We start from the raw sequence: 27,274 nt of genomic DNA on the forward strand, positions 1-27,274 counted from the left end.
AGTGTGCTTTGCAGAAACACTTCAGTGACCTTTCCCCAGCTGTATAGTGGCTTAATGGTGAAGATCTGAAAGTAAATGCTAATGAGGATGCAGCTTCATACAGGACTCCTCAACTATTTTGGATTCCTTTGTAGCAAGTTATATACAGCACAGTTTTCAGTTTTCTGGATCTAAAAATTTTCTATATTTGTAAAAGGTCAGATCTGTTTTGAAACTTGGATTGACATTTCACACAAATCTTACTTTTATGAAAGGTCAGTCATAACTTCAAAAGACAATCATCTTGTCTCAAACAGGTGATGAATCAGGGTGTTCAGTATAGGGGTTACTTTCATGGAGTGTGGAAAGTGCCTGTCTAAGGGAAGATGGTTCTGGGTGAACTCTCCATTTCTCCTTGGTTACCCTTGAATAAAAATGAAATGCTGAGTCTAATCCTGGCAAAGTTGTGTCTGGGCTCTTGTGGGTGTAAGTATGTGAAAAGTCCTTTATGCAGCTCAAAAGCTACATAAATTCATGAAGCTGTGATTTCCCTTTTGTTCTTGAGGACAGCTACTGAGGAGCTGCTCTGGATGTTGTGGAAGATCTCTAACTGTCCCAGATGTATCAGCGATTTAGGTAAGAAACATCTGGAAATTCCTTATGACGAGGAGTATGTTAGTCTTCAGAGGGAATCTTATGCTGCAGTCACAAGTTACCCCAGGGAAGAGAATGGTGAGTTTGGCCTCTGGCTCATGTCAGAAAGCAAATTTTTGTAGCTGAGGAAATAGACAGGAGAGTGCTAAATTTGCACAGAAAGAAAGGGTGAAACAGGGAACAAATGAGTGTTCGTTTAGTGCAAAATTAAAATGTTATGAACAAAATTAGTTGAGACCCAAAAGGGTATGGGGAGAAGAGAATCTGTAATTATCTCCATGTCAGTGCTAGGAACCTGGAAAAATAGGCAGGAGGGCCTAGAATAGCTCATTTCTGAGCACAGCTATGACTGCACTGCATTGCTGAAACGTGGTAGCAAAATCTGCATGGTTAGATTATTAAAACCCCTGGGTCTGACCTGTTTTGCAAAGTTTGAATGAGAGAGAGAGGAATGCAAGTGCTACGGTCAGGAAAGGCATTGCCACTTCTGAGGCTCTGATCAGAAATAAATTACTGGCTTGAATAACTACAGAGCGGCCAGCACCCTTTCAGTAGCGGGTTTGAGACTGTCTTTTTCTTTTGCCTTGTGGCAGGACCCCAGAAGAAGCCAGGTGACTGTTCCTCAAGAAGGAGGCTGAGCTGCTTTGGGGGACTGATCCCTGGGTGGGAGGGCCGGGGCTGCAGTGCCCAGCTCTCCCAAAGCCCCTGGTGATGGTTTTCTCTGTGCAAGGCAGGCGCCGCCTTAAAATAAAAAACTTGCAGCGTGTTTTGAGCTGCAAAATTTTCTCCTATGCCTTACAAGGGCAAAACCTACATTAGACCTTGCTCTGGCAGGTTGAAAATGAAACATGGAATTGAAAATTGAGGCTAGGTTAGATACAATGATCATAACTTGATTGTATGTGTGATGTGCATAGAATAAAATCCAACCAATTACATTTTTAGTGCTTTAAAAGGCCCATTCTAAAAGCTGCAAAGATTATTAGCCAAGCAGGTAGGAAGATGATGTCTAAATGGAAAAAATAAATGATATTTTGGAACTGCCAGGAATATCTCACCATATAGCCTGACACCCACAGTCAAGAGGAAAAGGAACTACTTGTAGCATTGCTACATCTGCATCTAGTATAAAGCACACGGCGACAATAAAATTGCCAAATATCCAAAACAGCAAGGGGACATGGATAGTAAGAGGTGTTTTTTAGATAATATGAGCAGAAGCTGGTCAAGAAAGAAACAGGATACAAGAAGTAACTATAATTGTCAGCACTGAGTATAATAAAGAATTTTTTGAGTTTAAGTTAAGAGACCACCAACAAAACTACTTGTATTATTAGATAGCAGTGATGGTTTTTGGCAGTTCTATGCAGAACCATGCGCTTAATTAGTACTTCCGAACTGTATCCGGGAAACAGTCAGGTGACATGGTGATGTCAAATGAAGGTGGTGATAACTCCTTTCCAGTCTGGCTGTACCAATATTATGGGCCCATGGATGAGTTACTGTGAGCTGACCTCGGGTGAGCCTGGATGGTGGGAGCTACTCAGTGGTGATTTTCTGCATTTGACTAGTCTTTTGTTTAGCGATAAATCACCTCACATGCATCAGGAGGTGCTGAGGTATTTGAGCACTTAATGTAGATGAGCTGATTACTTAAACTTCACACAGTTGCTTACCTCTGTCATTCACTGTATAGCCAGATACCAGAAGGACACCGAGTGACATGTAGTCATTTGTAAGCTGATAACTTGCATTATATGAGAGTGGGTGAAGACACTTTTGGCTTGAATTGACTTTAATTTTCTTTGTTTAGTGTATGTTGAAATGTGGGGGAAATACAAAAGGCTGAATGTTAATGTTGTGAATACAGCTGAACAGACAGAGAAGGTGATTTAAGTTGCTGTAGGCGTGATTTACCCTAATCTTGCTTATGACTGAAATACTGATACGGGTTTTGAATGATGAATACAAGATCAGAAAGTAATTGAGCTCATACAAAACAAAGGTGTAGAAAATACATCTTGTAAAACTGATCATATCACAGACGATAAAACTAATAATGTTGATAAAATATATTTTTCTGTGGGATGCAAGCTCAGCTGCCGTGATATTTTGATTAAGAAACTAACCATCCAATACCAAATGCATTAAAAGCCAACTAACTGGTGGAACTGCAGAGGTCATGTTTAAATACAATCATCATCCACCTGTACGCTTAGAGCGGTTTTCCTGGCAGGGTTTCACACAATTTGTGCCTTGTCTCCATGCTATTTTGTTGTTAAATCAGTGATTTGAGGAGGAAAAAAAATCTTGGTAGGATCACTGGCAGTAGAAATTTTCAGATGGCACAAATAACCACTATATGTAAACTTCTAACCCCGGGGGGAAGTTGCAGTGATAAATAATGAGAAGATGAGATCATTGGTTCAGTACAGTCTGGGTTGGTTGGTAAATTGGGTATAATATACCTTGTAATAGGACTTAACGTGAAATGAGGAAAACATGAGCTGATGTGATCCATCGTGCACAGCATGTGGGATGGGAGTGGGAAGGCTTTGCTGCCCTGCGTGTCACCCAGCACAATGCCTGTGAGCCTGCCCTGTGTCCTGCTGAGTTGGGAGGAAGCCGAAAACCAGAGAGAGCTCTGAGCAGAGTCAGGAGGGTTGCCTGGAGAACTGGCGAGGATTGCCTTAAAGCAGCTCAATCTTGGTTTAATAAAAAAGAATTTGAAGGGTGACGATGATAGCCTATAACTGTCTGTAAGGGAACAGATATTTGACAGTGCAGCAGATAAGACTTGGCTTTTTTCCTACTGGGTGAATAATTAAGATTTGGGACAACTCACTCTTCACTGTAGAGGATTTTCTGACACTGGTTATTTTAGAAACTAATTGCCCTGTTTTTCTACAAGATAGGATTCGAATGCGAACAGGATTTAACTCTGGGAAATCCCATGTGCAGCATGTCAGATGGAAAGATCATGCTGTTTCCTTTCAGCTTCATAACTTGAAGATATTTATTAGACTGGGAAGCTCATCTGGATAGGTGTCTCAGCCAAGAAGTGTATTATAAGTTTGAAAGGAGCTCAAAACTGTGCCTTGGGAGAGGCATATATGGATGGTAGGATGCATTCATTCATTTGGCTCATCAGTGCATTCTCCAGCACAAAAATCTGGAGATGGATACTGTCCTGCAGACTTTTCTGTATGAGTTGAGTGGGTTTCCAGTTGTACAGACTTTAAGGGGACTCTAGCAATGAAACAATTAATGCTAAAGAACGCTTAATTCTCTTTCTACTTTTAGGCAGCATATCTTTCTGTTAAAATTAGCTAGGCTTTATAAATTCCTGTGAAATTTGCCTGCACACTTCCTATGCAAGCTCCTTTATTCCGAGGTGCCCAAGACAGGGAGAAAAGGAATCGCTCTTGGCATCAGTGCAGTTGTGAAAAATGTGGCAGTCCAGACTTTCTCTGTTTGTTTCTCTAAGGTCTTATCTGCAAGTCTGAACATGGTACTATAAATTGGAAACTGTATTTGTCCCCCAGAAAAGCAGATCTGCCTTGTGACATTGAGTTTAGTTAAGTCCCCTTTCTGTCCCCTAGCTTTCATCTCGTGGATTCAGACAAGCTGCTGAGTGCATCATAAATTCTCAAGGCAACTCTCAAAAATGCTTCAAAAACGTGGTTGTTCGTGCAGAAAAGGTCTGTAAATTTTAAGCACCAAGCAACACATAATTCAGTTGTGCTGTGAATGGCAGTGCAGTGGTGTAGGATAGATGGAGATCTGAATTCAAACAAGTCTTTCAATTTTCTTTCTTTTTTTCCCTTGAATTCAGTTGCTTCTTTCCTATTCTTGCTCCCCCGTGCCCTTCCTTCCTGTGGTGTTTCCCAGCTGTCTTCTCCCTGTGTTTCACTCTGCCTCTTCTTGAAGAATTGTGCAAATTAAAGATGTAGAAGGACACCAGAGTGTACTTAGGCCAACAAGCCTCTAAGAAAAATGAGAATATATTGTCCTTTCTCGCAGCATTTGAAACGATCGGGACAGAAAATGTAAGTGTTGAGACTTCAACAGCTTTTCCTCATGAGACTTTCCTGGTGCCTGATAGATGATATAATCACGAAGCTTTCCCTGGAGTCCCAAACATTTCCTGTGTTGTCTTCATTTGATGGCCCCTAAAATGATATTAGTACACCAAGAAGCAACAAAATCTTTCAAGTGTTAGTGGATGCTACAGTCTCTGCTGCGCGATCGTTGCCTTGCAGAGCAGTGTCAAACTGAAGTGAGCTCTCTGAAATGTTTCCTACAACAAGCTCTGCTGTGTTGCTTGTGTCACATCTCTTTGTATGCTGCTGTTGTGATCCTGCAAATAGTGCTGAGAATTACAAGATAGTCTTGGTTTGGCTGTACCGGGGCAGCATGACAGTCTATTCTCTCTTTCCAGTGTTCTTCAATGCCTGTGCAGACGCAGCCTGAATTTGATGAGCTTGTTTTCATCTCTAAAGTAAGCAATTCTGCGAAGTCACAATGAATTATTGTCTACTCTGTACTGACATGATCTTGATTGTGGCAAAATTCATGTTGATTTCGGAGAAACAGCATTTCTGCATCTTACCAATGATGGCTTTATTTTGTTTCAGGCAATGTTTCTATCTCTAGGTCTCTTTCTCCCTTCTTTGACTAACCTTGCAGTGCCTGCTAATTTAGCATCAAGTTCCATTACTTTACTTCTCTTTTGGGTGATTAATTAGGATTGTAAAAAACCCCTAGCTTTAACATTTCCCTTTTCCTGCACTTTTCATGTATTATAACACTTTATTTGTAGTTTTCCATGTAGCTTTTGGACTATAATGCCTGTGTTTTGTTCCTATCAACTTGAATTAATTTTCAAGCATGACTTCTTGAGACTACCCAATGTAGCTAAATGAGACAGTTACTTCTTTCCCCTCAGCCTTTAGTTTTATAACTCTATTAAATAAAATGCTATCTGTCAGGATTAATTCTTTATGAGTCTCTGCTGCTTCTTGTTGATTCTGTTACATTGCAGATGTTTACAGGTGTTTTTGCTTTGTTTTTTTTTTCTCTCTATTTAAACATGCTTACATTTTCCAGGTACCTAGTTCTGTTTGGGTTTTTTTATTTTTTTGGGGGGGGGTTTAGTAAAATAATTTTACAGAATGTGCCTTTGTTAGTAACTTTTCAAGTTTCTTTGTCTTGGTGTTTGCACATGGAGAATCCAGAATATAAGCAGAATTCAGTCCTTAGTGATTTTCAAGGCATGATTCTCATATTTTCATGTATGTAACCCATGGGTTGTCTATACTGGTGTGCTCCCACCTCTCCTGGCAGCCCATCTGCCCCAGGTTGGAAGTTACCTCTGGGTCCCCCAAAGCTTTGAGGGATTCCAGGGGTGGATTGTACCTGCAAAAGCAGCTGGTTTGGTCCTTTTTCTTTCTAGCCTGTTGCACTTTTTTCTTGGTGTGTCTCTCCCCTTTTACATATTTACAAGCAACACGTCTCAGTCTTTCCAAGCTGCTTTAGCTTGTGCGAGCTCCTCTGTTGCGGGACATGGCCTGCCATGGTGGTCCTGTCTCTGCTCGCTTAGCTCTCACCCTCCCACCTCCATCTAAGCAGTCTTCTCTCCAGCACTTGGCTGTCAAGCCAAATGTCACTCCTAAGTCCATTCTAATTAAATATCTTCTAGAGCCTGAGGTAAAGCTTCGCTGTAGCAGCATGGCACCTTAAGCTGCAGTTCTAAGGTTGTTCTTTCCTACTAAACTTGTGCCTTCAAATTAAACACCAAGCATGGTTTGTTCAAACATACTTTTTTCAGGAACCACTTACTTGGTCAACTCCAGTAAGTTTTACTTGGTCCACTGAAGAAGTAAATACACTTCACCTCTTCAGCAGGCTTGACCTTTGCTGTAGCTTGTGAATGTTTTCCCTCCATTTAAGCCATGAGCTCCTCTTCCACTTCAGTGGCCTCCTGGTAAAGTGACTGAGATTTCAGGATCTTTGCAGTGATAGAAGTATGGCAGTGTCAGATTTGAGCTTGTAATTTTGCTATTCTCACACTGGAAACATGAGTGATTGCAGGAGGAGGCTTATTTCCGACCTCTTTCCAGTGCCTTGCCCAATTCGGGCAGGTCACCTGGCACTTGCCTTGTTCCTTGTAGAGAGGCTTCAGACCACACTGGGGATGGTGCTGAGCTGATTTGGGTGGTGCATTTGGAAACCTCTTCCTTATAGCTTTAAACTCTTCCAACATGTCAGAAAATTGTGTTTCCCTTTCAGCTAATTCTTACGTTACGTCTAATCAGAGTGGGATCATTGTTTCCAGCTTCTGGAAGAGGGAAAACGTGAATGGCATCCTAGATCACATGCTAAGCAGAAAATGCTGATGATTCCTTAAGCTCAACATTAAGACAGATGAAACTACAAGAACTGTTTACAGCATTTTTTTTGTTGCTGGCCATGACATTTCAAAACTTCAAATTCTTCTGCATAACCAGGGTTTTCCAGCAGTCAGATTGTTCTAATGATGTGGAGAAGCATATTTAAGCCCAGGTTGCAGCCCTGACTATTTTCTTGGCTACTGGCTTCTTCGGTAGGGAGAAAAAAAAAAAAAAAAGTTTAGCTTCATTTCTTTGGGAGACTTGAATTACTTGTTGAAAATCACATGCTGTTTAGGAGCCTACAAGGGCAGATGCTAGCTGGGTAGGTGGGACTGGGAAGTGATCTGAGATAAGAGGAAGCCCAAAAGGATTTGTAGGGTAAAGGTGCTGGGAGGTGGCAGACCAAACCTCAAAGCCTTAGTTGTATGAGTCCTGCTGCAACAGGCAGAATTTCAGAAATGTTATAAATCTGGCAATTGTAAGGTTGAAAGTGAACAAAAATGAAAGCTGAAGCAATGATATGCATCATCAAAATTAGATTTATTAGGACTTTAAGTCTAGAAGTTGACATTCTTGCTAAGCCAGCAAGAAGACAGAATCAAGAGTCTGAGTTAATGAATGTAATTGAAAGGATTAAGCTGAAATTCACATTCCTGCATATTAGTGATTGAACTTGTTTTAACATCAGTAAACAGGTATGTTGATAAAGAATTTAGTAATTTTTGGAAGATGAAAATACATCTCTTCCTCTCCCCCGTCCCCCCCGAGCTTTCCACTGCATAATGTTGAAACAGTTTTATTTAGGATATTAGGAGAGAGGGATGCTCAATATTAAATTGTTGAGATATGAGTAAGTGGTATTTGTTTAATCTGTGGAAGACTTTAATCTCTGACTGATGTTAAACTGTGTATATTCCCAAAATGTTAACCGTAACACTGAAGTCCCATGCCTGTTTTATTTTAATTGTATTTTGGCTTTCATTAATATGAAACTACCTATCCCCTGTGTTTACAGGATGCAGTCTAGATTGCTACTGTGAAGACAGAGAAATCCTGACTGCATGGAGATTACGCAGCTCTCCTGTTCTAGCAGTATCCTGACTTGAGGCATACAAATAAATTACTTGAAAGGACCCTACTAAGCATTTGTCTTGATAAACTACTCTTTAAGCAGAAAGACGATTGAAACAAACAAAAAAAAAAACCCCACACCCAAAACACCCCAGTAAACATGTGATCAGTATGTGCTATGGGTCCTTTCTGCTCTCATGTAAGTAAGAGTCCATAGGGAGCACATTCGGAGAAATTGTAGCATTTTTAACTTGGTCTGTGCCAGCTTAGTTATTCAAAGAAGGGATGCAAACCATGACCGTGTTGTCCCTGTCAGTAACCCATTGCTTTTTTGGAGTATAAGCCTCTAAGTCTTTCCTTCTGTAGCTGCTCTTTGTAAAAGAAACTACAACAGCTGCTGGGATGAAAGCTGGAATGGGTGGTTGTCCTGTTCTAGACAAGCACCTAATGATGGGACTTTTGAATTGGTCTCTCTTCCCAACAAATAGGTATCAAATTATGCAACTTGGAAGAGCTGCAATGGATGAGATGGGGATGATGAGCTGTTAGGGTAGAAGCACCTCAGCCCCATCACGCCAGCTGCTGCTGTTGCATGTGTGGCATGCCGGGAGGCGTGTGCCTTGCTGCCGCTCTGTTTTTGTGGGGATGTAGGGAAGGAAGGGGTGGATAGGTTGGGGACTGTGCTGGTAAACCTTTGAGCCAGCTAAATGGGGTGCTTGGTGAGGGTTCCCCCAAAACAGCCTTGTAAAACCAGCAGCCTCTCCTAGCCAAGGGAAAGGTTGCCCCTTCCCCAGTTTCACTGCCCGTGGTGGCATATCCCCATGATGTTTCTGGGATGGCTGCACATTTGATTCACCAGGAATGCTTTGTACAATGTCTCTGGAAAGTTAGTGGGAAATGGAGGTGCTTTGATCCTGGTGGTTACAGTGCAAGAGTGGTTAGTTGGAGGTGGCAAGCGGGACAGAGATTCTGTCCATGGTTGGTGGTGGTTAGTGGGGCAAAGAGAGTTAATGGCATTGGAAGAGGTGGCCAGGCAAGGCTGGGACCTTTGAATGGGAGGAAAAGGACATGTAGCTTCTTGTTTTCATGACTTTCCCTTCAGCTTCTTGGAAAGGAGGTGGAGAAAGTAGGGCCATTTTAACAGAAGGAAGAACATTAAGGAGATAACTTGTAAGGAATAAGCTTAATGTGCTTCAGTTTTATCATTTCATGTCTTTCCTTCATTATTCTACTTCTAGGAAAACAGCATCTTTTGTCTTAAACTCATGTTGATGCCAAGTAAACTAACATATTCTTCTGTGGGTGTGGCAGCCACAGATTTTACGAAATAATTTCCTAAATCATTATTGCAATGTGCAAAATAAACTACTAGCTAAAAGAACTTGTAGTGCTTGGATGCTGTTATTTGCTCCTAGCATAAGTAGGAGTTCACACTGTGCAGATTAATAACCATATGCACTACGTAGGAATAAATATGTTTTGGGCTATGTAAAGAAGCTCAAGGCTGAATGGTTTAGTTCAGATGGATATAGAATAAACAAGAAGCTTTGCCGAGGCAAAACATGCCACCTTAATCCTGTATAGCCTGCATGGCTTGTTTAATGCCTTGTGTATTGAATGAGTCTCTCCTCCCAGACTCTCTGGATTTTGTATTGAGAATGCTGTATTGAATGGCAGGTCTGTATGGTGAAGTAATTGTGCGTGGTTGAGGGCATCAACTGCAGACTTGCATTTACAGAGATGAAAATCCTATGATTTACTAAGAGCCCTCTGGAAGCTCGTGTGAACGTGTGTGCTCTACAGGTATTAAAAAGTAACTATGGTGATTGTTTGACAGCGCAGGACTTGTCAATCAGTGTAGGGGCTTACACAGCCAACACAAAGTGTGCTTTGGGGATTGGATACTGTGGACTGGCTTCTCTCTTTTGGCTTTTTCTATATATTATTCTTTACTATCATAAAAGCTATTAGATTCAACCTGAAACTTGAATGAAATCAACAAAAAGAGCGTGACCTGCTTTCATTAACTTCAGTGAGGAAAAAATTGCATTTAAGTGTAATACTAGCTACAGCATGTAACTGCTCTGAAGTGGGCTACCTTGAGTGAAGGTGCAAGTCTCTGTTGAGGGCAGGGACTGTTAGATCAGCAATAAATCTTCAGTTCAGCTGGGGAGTGCATACACGTTAAACTTGTTAAATAAGGCAGAAGTTTTAAAAATAAATAAATGAATAAAAATATCTAAACCCCAGAAATCTGAATCTGATTAGGTCTTTCAGAAACCACCAAGTAATTCTGAATAAATAATAGAATTGCATGCATATACTGAAACCAAATATAATTTCAAATGCCTCTTAGATTTAATAAAAACACCATAAAATTTTTCCTCATTATGGCATCCCTAATTTGTTGTTTTCACATTTCTAAATAGAAGGAAGAGGGGTGTGACTTCTAGTGCATTTTAATGACTGTTTTCTCTGCAAGTACTGTAGTTAAAATGTGACGTATTTTGATTGTCACAAAATCTGTGAAATTGTAATTAGACCTTTATTACATTTGATTACATGGCAAAAGGTTGAAATGCATTTTCATCCCAATCACCACCTTGTTTCTGGTTGCATTCGTTGCTCCCAGGCTAAAAAAGAAAATATTATGCAAATGATACCCTCTACCCACCCAGAACAGTATTAAATCTATCTGAAAGCATCTGGTATTAATCTTGTTTATATGCGTGTCACTGATCTCACTAGGGCTGCTGTAGATTTTGACCAGTGCAGAAGCAGGCAATGGCCTAAGATTTAAAGCTTTCTTAATTCTTTTTCTTTTCTTTTTCACAGTGACCAAATGCCACCGAGGAATCAAGAGAACACAAAGTAAACAGACAATGGTAGGTTTGAATATCGTTCTTTGTTTTTGTGGTTATTAAACAGTCAAGTTGCTTATTAAAAATCCCTTTTGAGTCTAATCTGGAACAAGTGGCTTTTGAAATGATTCCTACAGACAAGCCTACAGACATCCCTGCCTTTTTTGCAATTAATATGCCAATAACGCCAAACGAGCTTCTCCAAAGCCCACGGCTTCTTAGAAGCTCTCTGACAAAGGTTATTAAGCCTTTTAAGTTGTGTAATTTTACTTTGTTTGGCCCGATTGCTTCTGGTTTTGTATGATAAGGACCTGGCATAAACTGCATAAAACAGCAGTTAAAGTCGTCACCGCGTTGGAAGTTTATTGCCGACTTTCTGCACTGAAGAAAATGTCTGTGTTATCCTTGGAGAAGCCATTAATGAAACACCCTCTGTAGTTAAATCCTGTTATTCTTTATTCACCTTGAAATCTGATGAAAGAACAAAAAGTGTGTAGTTGTAACATGAATATCTGTTCATGTTTTGAGTTTGTAATCGTTACCTCTGCTTGATAAGAGACAGAGGATCCAGGAAAAATTAGCTTAGTTTGAGAACTCTGGCACCTAATACATGACAATGTTACTACTTACCAGGAAGTTTGTGTCTGAAAAAACTGATATGGCAAATAACAGAGATCTAGGGGCTTCCTAGTTTCAATTCAGAATATGTAGTCCCTGTCATTATAGGAACATGCATATAATTCTTTCAAAAAGAGCCCTTGAAGTCTGACATGCAATATAACTACCTGATCTTATTCTAAGAATCTGTGGTTTTATTTTCCTGCCAACTTAAAAATACTCTTACTGGTCTTTATTCTCAAACTTTTGCAGAGTCACTAGCTTGCATTTGGGGAATGGTATAATTTTTCAGATTCTTCTGTAGTATTCTGTTTGCAATTTACTCAACTGTCAATCTTCGGTTATTCGAGCTGAATTGTTATATAAATCTCGGTAAATGTCAAGATACAGATCTGAGGGAAGTGGTGTGTCCTTTCAGCACTTTAAAAAAACGTAATTATTCTCTGCATACTGCAAATGAACAATGCAGGCCATTATTTTCCTGTTTTCAGAGGCAGGCCAATTACATTCCATGAGCAGCCCCACAGAGCATATTGCTGTTAAACGATATTCTTTGGTCCAACTTCTAGGTCTTCATAGTATTTTCCACTTTGTTAAAAATGTTTTTATCCTTTAGTGTCTTCTCTTCCAACAACCCTTAGATATCTTGAGAATTTTTGCCATTGAGTTTAGTTTCAAGTGCTTTATGCACTGTGTCAGTCCTGGGGCTCAGCTGCCCTCCTGCTATAGCACTCCCTAAAATAGTTTTAGCCATACGTGGAAGGTGAAAGATTTTATTGCATTCATCAAATCTCATTTGTTCTAGAGCCACTGGAACATGAGCTGAAAGGTCACAGAATCTGTAATAACCCTACATACAGCGGCAGGTAGGATATGAACTTGATTATACAGACAGTATTAGTTAATGGTAATTGCGGTCTTCTCTTCTTTTTCATGCATAAGGTAAATACTTGATCATAGGAAATGGAAGTGAATTTACTTCCATTTACTACAGGTAGGAGAAAACAAAATATTAGTTAAAAGTAAATTTGATAGCCTGAAGTGTCTGTGTATGAAATCTGACATGTGTTTTACCTAACATATGTTGTCTTTGGGAATACATGAAATATATATATTTCATAAGAAGTTTCTGAAACTAAATATTTAGCCAACTTCTGTATTTAGAAGCATTTGAAATTTCAGATCTTAACTTCTAAAAAAACCTACATTCCCTGCTAGGACAGTTTGAAATTTAAAAAGAAGCTTCAGCAAAATTTATTTCTCAGTGAAAATTCTTGCTGCTCGTGGTGGTGGTGGTGGGTTTTTTTTTTGTGTGTTGTTTTTTTCCCTTTTTTTTTTTCCTCCCAGCTATGAATAGCCTTTCTTGATGGAATGACTTGATATGTTCCTTGTCAAGTTTACAAAACCGGGGAATGAGCAGCTTGTAGATATTTACAAAAACTTGTATTTCTGACTGCAGTAACTTGCTCATTGGGATTGCAATTGAAATTTTATGAACTGAGGTCATTAGTGTTTGAATGCATGTTGTTACTATCCGACGGCTGCTTGGAGGCCTGTGTAAAAATGAGCTTTTGAGCTTAGTCATTTTTTTAATGTGACTGGACGGATCACAAAAAACAACCCCTGGAAGTGTCAGTGGCTTTCCACCATTTCCCAGCTGTTCTGCATAGCTGGGCTAGAGCAAGGAGGAACAAACAGTTGTCACTTAAGAATACCTAGTATATCTATATGTACCTAATACATACCTACTATCAGTTTAGTGCCTGTCAAGCACACAAATATAAAGTTCTTTTTTTTGTATTTAAGTCAGCATTTTTATACCTGAACAAATCTGCATAACCTTGGTGCTAACACAGAGCATCAACCTCTTCCACTCGAAATCTATCACTGATGTCACTTGATTTATCCAGGAAATAAATGGGGAAGATGGAGTAACTTTAATGAGATTTTGATGGGAAGTAAGAGTTTTCTCAACAGATCCATGCAATGAGTTAGAAACAAATAATAAACACTGGAATAAATTTTTTATTTTTTTTATTTTTTTTTTTTTTTTTGTTCTCAATTTACATGCATAAAGCTTTTTGAAGTGCTAGGTAGGAGAAGGAGTTTGGGAAAGATTACTTGCCCTCCATTCTTCCTGCTTGTAAATGTGCATTTTGTGATTATCCTGTCTCTCATGCTTCTCCCTCCTCTTCTCCCCTGATGAATAGCCTGTGGTTTATTTTTTTAATTTCAGAGGCTGACTTTTCTTCTAGCTTGTTTATTTGTGATGATTACTCTTCAGAGGTCTGAAGCTAGGTGCAACATTATCAGCAATTTTCTGTTTCCCATTGTTGATTTAGGCAGTGTGACAAATATTTGGCACTGTGGAAGGTCCACAGTGCTGATATTTTACCCTCCTAATGTGCTTTTTCCCAAATACTGCCTAAAGATTGTATTTATCTTTTGCATTGATGCACTTGAAGGAAAGGAGTGAACAAAATGTGAGCAGCTGCTGGGCAAGTGCTCTTACCCCATTAATAAAGACAAACAAAACAAACCAACCTCTGAATTTGCAGTTGCAAGATTCAGACAGGAGGTGATTTTTGAGGAGTGATGAGTGTTATTTGCAGCAGACAAGTATCCTCCTGAGCCTAAGATGGGTTAACCCTCGTTTCTGGAAGGGTCTCCCTAGGATTGAGGTTTATACACCAAGATATGTGTGCATCTTTCCTGTTGCCTTCCTCTCGTGCCCACGCATGCTCTGTAATTTACAGGATTATGGATGTGGTTTTGGCAGGCACTAATGCCCACCCTAATGTGTCTGGCTATGGTGCTGACCGCTGGTTTTGACTATCGGATTTCTAGCTGTTTTCTCTGGGAGTATGTCTTATGGGACACATTAGAAGTAATGTGAGTGTTGACCTTCCTGCATTACTAATGTTTGTAAATGTTGCATTATTTGTGGTTTTTTTTTTAATCAGTTTCATTTTTAAACATCTTAAGCTGTCAGCTTCTTGAGATGTGAGAGCGCCCCAACTCAGCACAGTTTTCAGCAGCTTTCAGCTACCTTCTTAAAACGTAAGTGTGCTGAATCTTCCTCCTTTGCCTCTTCCAAAGTGTGAGGGGCATTTGGGCCCCCCACTGCTGTCTTGTGAATCACACGCAGTGAATGCCTGCAGTAAGCAGTACAAATACCTCCTGAGTGAATGCATCCAACTTGTTTTAGCCTTCAGTTTAATTAGTGGGGTTGTGGCAAGGCTGATGCACAGGGATTTCAGAGACATTTACTTTTCATGGGTGTTCAGAACGAAAGCAGAAATCTCACACCTCTCTTTGCTAATATATATAATGTGTTCTTTCACAAGCAGTCAGGAGGGAAAGATACAAAATGAACGTTAAATACATGAGTCAGTCAAATAAGGGTGGTCTGGAGTGGCAGTGTGTTTGCCCTTGGTTGTCTCAGTGCTGTGTAGATTGAATAGGTCCTTTTTGTGAAGCTGCCCAGCCACTTTTCAGTAGTGACACTTGCACATCTAACCCATGCGGGTCTTCCAGGGAGTTACGGATATCACCTACTAATGAGTCTAACAGTGCCCAAGTTTACAAAGTGCTTATTAATGTAATATCAGTCAAACATTTAATCTCTGATTTGGTAGCAGGGATCTCTTTGAAATGTTGTGATGGAGAACTGTGCAATAATACAGCCTTGTACTTAACATCTGAGTGACAGCTCTGCTTGCACTTAGCGTTCTAGTATGCATCTGTATATGGTATGTACATCAGCACAGCCTATGTGAGATAATCTTGGCAGAGAAATTTCGAGAGAATGAATTTCTGTTTACATATTTGAACCAGGGACCTACCTTTGCAACATTTCTCTCTGTAGCAAGAGTGTAACCAAGTCACTTCCTCAATTAAGAGAGGTAAATCTATTTAGTTCTCTGAAAATGTGGTTGAACTTTCATTTCCTGGCTTGTGGCTCTTTTTTTCTCTCTTGTGTACAATCCCAAGTAACAGCTGCAGCTGGGTCTTAATTAACAATTGCCTTAATGTTATGGGAAATTAATTCCACCTCACTCTCCCAAACACCAAACTCTCCCAAACCTCCATGATAGATAACACAATGTGGGGCAACTGAGCAGGACCAGACCAAGTCCAGTCTAAGATCCTTTCTCTAACAGTGATCAAAAGTGGATACCTCAGGAAGAGGGTAAGAAAAAGCCTGAAAGTGCTTTCCCTCCTCTCCCCTGCCCCCTCACCTTCCCTACACATCTAACCATTTTTGGCTTTCTGACTCTTGAGTAAAATTTTTCTAAGTCTGAAGAAGCCTCTCTGTGTTTTGTAACCCTCTTGGATTTCTCTTCTACAAACCTTGGCTGCTTCATCTCAAATCCCTGTAAACAGCATCCACAACATCCTAGAGCAAATGGTAACAGAAGCTAAAGAAGCATGACAGTTAAGCGGATTTCTGGAAGATAATTTGCTAAAAGTAGAATAGCATTATGTCACAACTTCTCTTATATGGTGATAATGAAAATGAATTCAGTCCTCTAATCTCAAATACAATTTGGCCTTAAGAAGCTAACGTGAGAATAAAAATAATGATGCAAAGCTCCTTCTGCAGTTCACATGGGCTGGGTTTTTTTTTTTTTTTAACATAGTTACTGTAAGTAGTAACTGAGATTGGACACAACTTAAGAGGTCTACAATTAAAAATCAATACAAATGAACAGATGTGTTGACATCAGTACATATAACCAATGAAATTACTGAGAAATAATTCAGAATGCCAGAAGGTTTTCATGGGCATAGAGAAAAGCAACTGTAACGCAAACTTAGTGTAATACCCAAATGCTGTAACACAAAGTTAGTCCTAAATCAGCTGTACAAGGTGCAAATGCTGCCAGTGTTTGGGATGGCTTGAAGGTGCCTTTCCCCACCCAAGCCCATGGCCCATCTGCCTCCATCATGGAAACTGCCACCCCAGTACCAGCTCTGGACCTGTGGTGAGCTTTAGGTTGGTGTGTTGTGGTGAACTGAAATCATATATTTAGCTTAACATGCTGGGCTGAAAACTGCACTAGTTCATGGACTGCTTTGCGAGCCATGTAGTTGTCCTCACTGCAGAAGTGGCAACATGGATCGGCAGTGGGGGATTTGTAGCGAGCGCCTATTCCAATAGCTGCTGTTGGTGAGCCAGGGCCTTTGGACTAGGAATTCAACTCATATCGATGTCAGGGGGACAGACAGACACTGAACCTAAACGTGGGTATGCCAAAGGCGGGTTTGAGAGGGCCTTGGTAGGTTGGGATTACTGCTAACTAGCATCCAAACACTTGCTTAAAAAAGTCTAGAGGTATTTTTGTTGTAAATGTAGATTTGTACATTTTTTCCTGGCACCATAATACCTGTCTCTGTGCTGCTTGAACAACTGTGCTCAGCATACAAATTTGCTGCATGGGGAACAAAAGCAAAAGGAAGATGTAGTGATGCGGAGAAGAATTAAAATGCACAAAGCACTGATTATCTCTTCCAAATAGATACATCTCTGCTCTGCTTTGGGCTTTTCATTGTATTCTGGGCAAATCGTCCTCTGGTGTTTAAAAGGACTTCTTTTTTAACATTAACTGTCTGGGTATTTATAAAACAGAAATAAACACACCTCCTTCCTCACTTTGGTACAGATTAAGCAGATGAAAGATAACTTATTTCCTGCTTTGTTACAATACAGATAGGCAGATTAATAGTTTGATCTGATACCTCTGACAGAATACGCTTTTTCGTTACTTGAATTTCAGCATTTGATTATAACACTGAGGACCACAATACCATCCTATTTTTCAAGGAGCTCTTCCGAGTTTTTCAAATCCCTTAAATACCTATCAGATGTTCCCATAATGAAAACAGAATGCAATACCATCTTCAGCACAAAGTGCTATTATGTGGTTTAATGTTGGGATTTTTAACAGGGAAGAGTGTTTTTGTGCTTTGCTACATTCTGTTAAGTAATTGACTTCAGGGTCTGTCACTTTGTTTTGCTTCACTTCCACTGATATGATTAATCAGGAGCTCTTCTGTTGGCTAGGTTTTCATCCCAAGTGGCTGTATGTGACACAAATCAGCCCTTTCCTTTAACCACATGGTGTGGGTAAATCCAGTTCAGGTGATGAGCATTGATTTTATATGGAAAACTTGTGGTTAAACTCACAAAGATAAAAATGTCTGCACAGGTTTGAAAAAGGCAAGATGGCATGTTTATTTTCTCCTTCCTCTATTTTTTCTTTTACCAGGATACTTTTTCCTTTACTTGTCAGGTTAGCCAACTTTGTACTTCAGTAACTGAGTATTGTGTGTGCAAAGTGCAATTTTTCTCTCTAAAGTTCATTGAACATAACTACAAATGGAATAGATTTTTCTCAGTTTTCATCTCCAGGTAGAGAAATTTTGTGAAAACCAAAACCACCCCAGCAATACTTTGTTCTGTCAGTGCAGGCATAGGCAAGAGTCTGATCTCGGTGGATTGCAAGCTGTCCATGTGGGTTTAAATAAGCTGTTTTAAAAGAGCAGCTGCTAATATCCCAGGTGTCTTGCAGTATCATTTATCCTAGTGTAGGTGAGCCGAGGTTACCAGTGATGGGAGGAATTGTGCTGTGGAATTCTCTGATGAAATAAAAAAAATTTGATATGAGGATGTTTTTGAGGGGAAATTCTGATGTTTTTCATTAAGGAAAAGTCCTTCCTCCTCTCTCCCCTTTTTATGCACTGATTACTGCTTGGCTAACACCCAAGAAAATTGAACTGGGAATAGATTTTAGAATAAAAGGACTTTTACAGTTTCAGCTGAACCTCTGTAGGTGTTATATAGTTTGATAATAAGGAAGGGCACTTTAAACACACTAATCCATAGGCTGCATGCTGCTTCTGCTAAAGAAGACACGAGCTGGGAACCTGGAAACTTCAGGGAACTATCTGTCCCTGAGATACCAGACTCTCACACTGGGGGCTTAGAAAGAACTTTATTTAAAAACTTAGGCATGGCACAATGAGCAGGTGACAAGGAAGGCAATATAGGTAAGCAAAGAGTAGTCTGTAAGGGAGAGATTTTCTCTCTCTCTCGCTGAGATTTGGACCGTAGCTTCAAAGGAGGTCTTGGGTGGTCTGTAGGTAGGAACTTCAGTGTGAAAATCAAGTCAGTGTAAATGGAGTCCTGTGTCAGAACATTTTAGTCTCACATCTATATTGGACAAGTTGGTCTTGGTTTTTGCTAACCTCTGCTAGCAAAAGCCCTCGTTCATGTGTCTGTGTCTGGAACTACTCACGTTTGCAGCTTTCACTTCTGCTGCTTTCTGTTTTATTCTATTTCATATTAGTTTTACTTAGCACGTCTGAAATCAAGTTGGACATGTGCTGTTTGTAACTCTTTCAGTCAGGAGCTTCTAAGCCTTCCTCCGCATTGATTTAAATAATTTAAAATGTTATCTTTCTCACAGGTCTCTAGCCCTGAGCAACTGAGCCTCATCGTGTTTAGACCCACATATAAATGACCTGTTAGCTGAGCTGGGTTTTCGATAACCTGAAAAATGACATGCCGCTCCTCGAGCTTGCACTGCAGAGCCTACACTCTGTAGCCACGGGCTGTAACAATTCACAGCACAAGGGGATTGGCACAGCGCAGAATTTGCAACACGCATACGCACTTGAGTGAGTTATATCGGCATTAGCTTTTTGCCTTGAGCGATGCTGTCTTTTGTGTACTTGCAGTCAAGTCCTACATATGTCAATGTCCTCTGCTTGGAATACAAAAATAACTTAAGGATGACTGTGCTGGCTCAGACCAAAAGTCTGTCTAACCTCATGTCCTGCCTCTGATGGTGGCCAGGAGCAACTGGGAGCTTGTGAACTTTCAGGATTATGGGAACTTTTGAGTTTCTGCTGGCCAGGTGCTTCTTCCTTTGGTGCAAGGAGAACCTTTCACTTTTGAGGGGACTGAGTTATTCCACGTGTTTATTTTTGGCTCTAAAAGGAGTTGAGAAGTGTACAAAATTAAGAGAGCAGAGGGTTGCTCTTGCATACAAAATCCATTTCAGCTTTCTCATGGAGTACTTCCTTCAATGCCATGAATCTCATCTTCGCATAAACAACTTGCTCTGTATCACGGTCAGAGATCTTGGACTTCAAATTTTTAAATAAGTTATACTGGATATAAGTAGGAGTAAAAACTATGACACAATGTCTTATACCCCGCGATAAAAATAAAGAACATGCCTCCCCTTCCCAAAGAATCCCCCCTCCAACTCCATGCCTTTCTCAGCAGAATAACCCTTGTCACAAACCATGTTTTGATGGTAGGAAGGACCCTCTCATCCATCTGTTACGTAGGAGGTTGGTGTTACTGCTGGTTTACTTCTTTGAGGAGTGGTCCGCGAGCGCATTCACACTGATAGCACTCTGCACCCATTGAATATTTCATTCTAAAGAGTGAGCAGCATAGCAGCCTATTTATATTCAAAGCCCAGTTTGGGAAGAATCTGGTTTCCATGATTTCAGTTGGCTTTGTGCCAAGGAGATGTGTTACCATTGAATATTACACATCAGTGCATCTGATACATGGTAAGCTCTCTATACATATGGATTAATCTTGTTTAAATTTTTAACTTGCCTAAGTGTTGTGGGCACTGTAAATAAGTATGCTTGGGCCAAAGTTAAGTCTGTGGCTGAATGGACCTGTGATGGCACAAATAAATCTAGCAAACTTTTGCTCTGAGTGTTTTAGAAGTCTGTGACTGAATTACAGCTTTTGTAATGGCCATCTGTCAAAATATTATTTTAAATATTAATGCAGCCCAGAGTGGCACTGCAAGCATAACAAGAACTATCATGATTGTGCTTGTTATGGTAAAACATAGTGTATTACAAACATACGTCAGTCAGAATTTACCAACACGGCAATGTACTTTCACTCGTCTTCCTCAGTAGACTGCAGTCTGGTCTTTCTGGTCTTCTTCCTTTGAAGTGACAATTATTTCTTGGTATCCATTTCTTCAGGATTTTTTGTTGCTTTTATTATAGAAGACCTGACCCTGACACAATGGTTTTTGCCTGTTGCTTGAGGATGCAGGAGCCCTGGGTACCTTCTCACCTTCAGTGAATGTGGGAGGGCCTGGTGCTCTTTGGAAGCTGAAATTTTGTAAAGTTGATCCAAATGTCTGGCCCCGAAGTAAGCCTGCTGAGAGGAATTGTTTGGTTTCATTTCCGTTGGGTGCTTTGGGGAAGACAGCATTTCAAATTATGCTGGGAAGGATGAACATGTCAACAGACAAGGAGTATGTTGTGTTTCTTTCTTCCTTTGCAGCCCATAAAATTCCTTTTTGCAGACTTCCTTATGCTGAGGCCTGTGTTCCTGTGTGCTGGGATACAGGGTGTGTGTACTTTTACATGTAAAATGTGAATAATTCTGTAAACTAGTCTTTATGAAGAATTTTGTCAGATTTTGGCCTCCTAGATCAACTTTTGGACTTCTTGAACTGGATCACTTTGAACCGTATAGTACATGAGTAATGAAGGTGGAATCTATTGTTTTAAGAGGCAAGCTGCATAAAGGACGTGGTAGCAGAGTCTGTGACAAAAAGGCTACTGGGTTATTTAAAAAAAAGTGGTTTAGTATGAGTAGTGTAGAATATCCGTATTTGATATTTTTGTCTCCTACTTTATTTTGTAGCCTCAATGGACTGTAATGAAAAATGTTGCCTGTTGTAAGATGCTGCCTGTTATGTATTCCTCCTCTCCTCTTAATGTCACTACCGTTAGCTATCAAAAAAGAAGCATTTGTCTTATACGTGCCTCCTTGTTCCCTGTGCATCCTTTTAACAGAGGTTATCTCGGGTTGTATCCTGAAATAGCCTAGAGTGGCAGTGTTTTGACATCGTTATCAATAGATAAATGCTCACTGAACTTGCATTATTTTCAAGAATGGTTCATCTTGAAATGGGTCTTTGTGTGGGAACCTATCTTTTGGATTTGATTCTTGATATGGCCTCAAAACAAAATTCCTGGTTCCTTCCGTCTTCTCATATGCAGGCTTGTGATGCCAGAATCTTGGATCTATTTTGATTTACAATATGCTGAATAGTAAAGCAGTTCAACTCCTCTCTTGCAAGTGATGATTGTGGTAAAACTAGGAATGTATTAAAAATACATATAAATTAATTTGATGTCTTCAGCTTTTAAATTTTTTCAAGTCTTCATCTGCCCTTTAACACTTGCTGGGTTGTGGTGGGTTTTTTTTTTACTGTTTATTTGAATTTTCCCATTTTCTATTTTTCCTTCAGGGCTATTAATAAAACCAAGTTAATGTCACAGTATAAGGTTTGGTTCTTATCCTGGTTTCATATCATGTAACTCTAATCCATCCTGTTGATAAAAGTAACTACCTTTAGCCACAGCAAACTGCAGTATCGCTTTTAAGCAGGTCAACTATTGGAGTGATAATCCCATGGCAGAAGAGGATGTATGAGGCAATAAATTTCTCCCCGTTTCATAAACTTGGAGACCTGTAACCCATCTGTTTGTGCCTCGAGGAGACATTTACTCGTCTGTGATACAGCAGCTTCTTTGGGGATACTTTTATTCTATGACGAATAAAGGAAATAATTTGCGATGAATTTTTCAGGCTTACTTTTTATTTGATTCTGACATAGCGAGGGAACAGCAGGCAGCACAGCGCAGCAAAAAGGCTTGAACTGCAGATGCCCTCTGAAAATCTGACTGCAGAATTGGAAATCTTCTTTGGGGGAGAGGGAGGGTAGCCTGGCGGAGCGCTCAGCATCCCTCCTGGCTAAGAAACTCTCTTGGAGTTTTAGATACATCTGGCAGTAACTGTTCCATTTGGGTTGGATTGTAAAGAAGTGGGCAATTTGTACAGAAAACAAACAGTAAAACTGCAGCATGGAGTAATTTTTTATTCCTAAATAATTTATATTTAGGAGTGTTATCTCTTTCGCTCAATGTTTTGTGTGTGTTTTTTTTTTTTCTTTCTTTTGAAAAGCAGTCAGCCGAAATATAGACTTTCTTTTGAGCTTAAAAAGCTCAACTTTTATATTACAGCTGCAAACTCCTTGTGCCTCAGCCACAAGTCTGCTAGGGTTTAGTGTTCTCCAAATCAATAAGAGATGTGTAGAAACTTGCAGTTTATGAAATTGAGTGAGTCAGCAGGATTGGTCCTTGTGGTTTCATATCAGAATTTTGCAGAGTAAGATCAATTACACTGGGAGGAGATGAGTATTTTACAGCAGAGGTTGCCTGGCCAGCTATCAGAGGAAGGGGCTGTGTGCTTAATGAAAAAGCACTTTTAAAAACGTGCACTGCCGTCCTGGGCTTGTCGCCAGGTGTGGCATTGCTGTCCCATTCCCAGACTGGCCTGAACGGGAATCCAGAAGTGATGCAGCAGAAATCGGTAAACATTGCAAATCCGTGCTTCAGTGATGATGGAAGGTAAACCATTGAAACTATGCACTTATTGAGCACCAACATTAAATTTCATCTGCTAGAGGCTATTCTCGTGAGCAGTGTTTAATGCTGTTTTAGCACTTAAGTTTGCAAACTTTCTTCTATACCTGCAGCTTCCTCAGGTGTCGAAATAGGGAATTTATAATTGTGTTAGAGTGCCTTTGTCTGAGTGTCCTAATTCATTCCTAGCATTCTGAAGTCAGCAGACATATTGGTAGCACTCCCTGTAACAGCTTTATAGCAGCTGAAGACTTTGAAGCTTTCAGAAAATTTCTAAATGTTGAAGATATTTATAGAAATTGGTTCACTGCTAGCCCAAATTAAGTCCCCCTTTGCAGTGCTGGTAATTTCAGAGTGTATGATGCCATTATTAGTGGAAGCTTTGGCTGATGGTCCGCCAGATCCCCCTTTGTGGGTATCTGCCCTTTGCAGATAGGGGTAAATGCACATGCTAACAAGATCCAGTTATTCTGCACTCTCGACAGGCTGGGAATGATGTAATTATGCAATTGGATTTCCTGTGGATCATGCAAAGAGATAAATGGTGTACAAGCCACATCATTATTGATTCATGCACCATTTGCCTTTTAGCTCACTCAGAGAAACACAATTACTGCTGTTACACTTCATTTAAAAGAATTGCAACTTTTCAGCAGTGCAAACAGCTATTGTGTCTGAATTGATATTCTTTCTGGGCCAAACCTTAATGTGTTGTTTTATGTTTTCCTGATTGCAACCAAACAAAACTTAAAAGGGTTATAAAGCTATATCTTCCCCATTACTGTTCTCCCTGTGCTGCCCTACAAAACTACAGAGCGTTTTCAAAACTCAAAGCATAGCATACACATTTCCATAACTTATAATATACGTTATTTTTATAGTTGTACAGATGATCGTATCAAATGCAATGTTTTGCTGATTTAAGGCTAATGCTGAGTTTTAGGCTCTGTGCAAACATTTGCAACTTTCTTTTCTTTGAAACAGCACAGTAAGCAGGTAGTAATCTCTAGATCCCAACATATTTGCATGAAAGTGTGTTTAGGCCTCTCAAACTTTGTTGGGGCAGAAGAGTTTGATTAAAAATACTGGCCATCTTACATTTTAGGGAACTTAAATGGTAGCAAGTGTTTAAACTGAGAAAGCATAGATGAAAGTATGTGGTCGTACAGTTCTCAGTGTACATGCAAGGAGGAATGCTAACGGTACGGCTGTGAAAGTGCTGTAATACTGTGAGCGTACAGCGTGTGTGCTGGGCTGCCAAGCGCTCTCAGCATTTGCCTTGCCCTGGTTTTGCTGGAGCTGACAAAATTTGCATCGTTGCCTTAAACTGTGAAGGAAGAGGGATGCTAGTGAAGATCCTGTTTGCTGTTTCTTGAGTTGAATAAGCAACCTTAACGATTCTATGATTCTATGAATAAGTAATTACCTTTTCTGGACTAATTTCTATGATGTCTGAAGTGCCGTGGTATTAATTTGTGTAATAAGAATGCAATGATAATAGATTTGCTCTAAAGTCTGTTTTTTCCAGTAGTTTTCACTGGTAAAGAAATGATCTAATTGAAGGGTTATTTGTACCCTATGTTGGGTGTATGAAGTGTGTGTCTATGATGGCTTATTCTGAAAGAGCTGGTGTCACTGAGAAAGTGTGCCCCTCTCTTACAGCAAGATGGCTCTGAGCTGCAGTTGCTCTATCTTGCTGCTCTTCACAATCCTGGGTTTCCAAAAGGTTTCTGCACATGGGGGTAGGGGATTTAAGCTGCCTCTTCTGCTCTGACTCCTTTTGGAAGGAGGAATTCCAAACTGCACTAAAGAAATGGGAAAAGCAGCACTTTGGGGCCAGCCAACAGGAGCTCTTCTTCAGGCTCTGCTGCAACATTAACAGAGACTGGCCTCAGAGGTATCTTTTGGCATTAATTCCAAACTTAATCCTTGAAGGAACATTGGGCTGTAGATCATAATGCACTAGCATTTGAGAACAAGTTTTCCTCTCCGAATATGAGTCATACTTGGAAATACATTTTGTAATCAGGGAGAGAAGCAGTTTTGTTCAGAAGTGTTGTTCCTCTCAAATAGAAGACACCAGGGAGAGTTTGTTTTGTGCTACAGTAATTTCTCTGCTGTATTTTGTTCTGTTTCAGCTACCTTCTTGAAAGAAACTTTTAACATGACTCATCATAGCAATAAGGATTATGCAAGCAGGAGCTTTCCCTTCCTTGCAGCTTGGCAAATTTGTCATCTTTAGTGGGGTTTCTCTGATCTAAACGAGGAAAGAAACTGGCCTACAGCTGAGCAGTGATGGGGAGCACTGGTGCTACTGGAGGAGCCAGAACAGGGCTTGGATCAGTGCTGTTTTTGTCTCCTGAAGCTGTTTGGTCCTAGTTTTATTGAGAGGAAAGGGTAGTGGATAGATTGTCAGTTTTTTCTTTATTTTATTTTAAACAAATGAAGCAGGTAAAATGCTAAAACAGAGTCAGCAAACAGTTTCTGGTTTGGCCTAGATTCCTTCTCAATAAAATTGCACGTTAAAGCCAGGATATACAGAGATGCTCTGCATTGACAGAGGGCAGTGGGACTTCACCAGTGAAGTAGAGCTGGGATTAGGGCTAAGTGTCTGGCTCCGTTTTGACATACCTAGGTGCCTCACTTTTATTATTTATATTCAAGGAAAAAGCCATCTACCAAGCTGTTTTCTCAAAGTATTTCCACTTGACAAGGAACTATTTTATAAGAAGAAAACTCTGTAAAACTCACGAAAGTTTTACAGTCTGCCAAACTTGCAGTCTCATTTTTGGCTTTGTTTTACCCTTGCTGATATTTTAAGACATTGAACACAGTTACAAATCTGTATATCTTCATAGATTTGGAAAAAAGGTAAGTCCAGACTGAATTAACCCAAGCTGCTTCGCCACAGCCCGCTCCCTGCACTTGTCCTGTCAGGTCAGTCTTCTTCATCGGCTCTTTTGCTAGAGATAAAATGATGTAATTTATAAATTCAGACAGTTACTGCTTTAGCTAGGGGATTGGCAAAGATCTTCACTCCAGAGTATCTTGGAATACAGCTGATATGTATAGTCTAGATATTTCCAGAGTATGTAGGGGATTTCACATAACTTAAGAAATCTATAATTTGAGTTGTTCATTAAAATCCACAACATGCAATTCAGTTTTGAATTAAATATACTGTTCTTACTAGTGAAAGGTTAGTAAATATTGTATGAACCCAATCTCCACAGAAGGCGTACTGAGACTTACAGAAATAACTGTGCAGGCTATGGGTAAAACTAACACAGCAGTAGAAGATGTAAGAAGGGTGGGTTAGTTTCTGGGGATGGCTTTAGGAGAGGAGCAAGCGCAAGGAGACAGAAAGCTTGTGGTTGTATTCTTTTGACTTTGGGTATGGGGCTAATTCCTCTGAAGGAAAGTGAATCTTCCTGTAACCACTGCCAAAAAAGTCATCCCATGATTTGGCTGTAAAGCAGAAATTAACCTCTGTTCTCGCTGTGGTGCCACTCCCTGTATTAACTGTGAAGAAGGGCAAGTGTGCGTACTGGGAAGGATAAGGCTCGTTTCTGCTCATGTAAAGAAGCTTTCCAATGCTGTGCCGGTGTTGAAAACTAGAGGTTCATGGTGCCAACAGAAACATTGGAAACCCAAGAGATGGTGTCTCTGAGAGTCATGCTGCATGCCCGCCAGCTATCTGAGGGTCTGAGGCTTGGCAGAGCCAGGCAGGTGACACCCCAGTCCTGGCCTTCTTGTGTTACTGATTTTAATAGAGCTGGGAGTTTTGTTCTTTATCACCGTTTGCCCCCTCCTGCCTGTTGGGTCCTGCTCTCCTCCCAGTGCTTATGGGCAGCAGCTGTCTGATACTTAGCACCATGGTGTCTGTTCTCCTTTCTGGCCCGTGCATGGCCATAATGAACATGCCCGCTAGTGAACAATAAGTGAATTTGCCACAGACACTTCTGTCAAAGTGGCATCTGCTTTATGTTCTGAGCTGTGAAATACTGTCTTGCTCACAGTTATTTCTGTGAGCGTTTTCTACTTGTGTGAAGAGTCATGACTATCCACAAATGTCATGCTTTCAGTGTACAAACAGACCCTCATGTAAAACTGCAAACAGCACCCAGGGGGACCAAGCAAATGAGGGCATGAGATTTTATGCTTTATTTCCAAGCTCTGCTGCATGCTAGTAAAGAGCTTTCAATTGGTCTG

This window comes from Platalea leucorodia (assembly GCF_965183815.1).
Source record: "Platalea leucorodia genome assembly, chromosome: 4".
Classification (NCBI taxonomy): Eukaryota; Metazoa; Chordata; class Aves; order Pelecaniformes; family Threskiornithidae; genus Platalea; species Platalea leucorodia.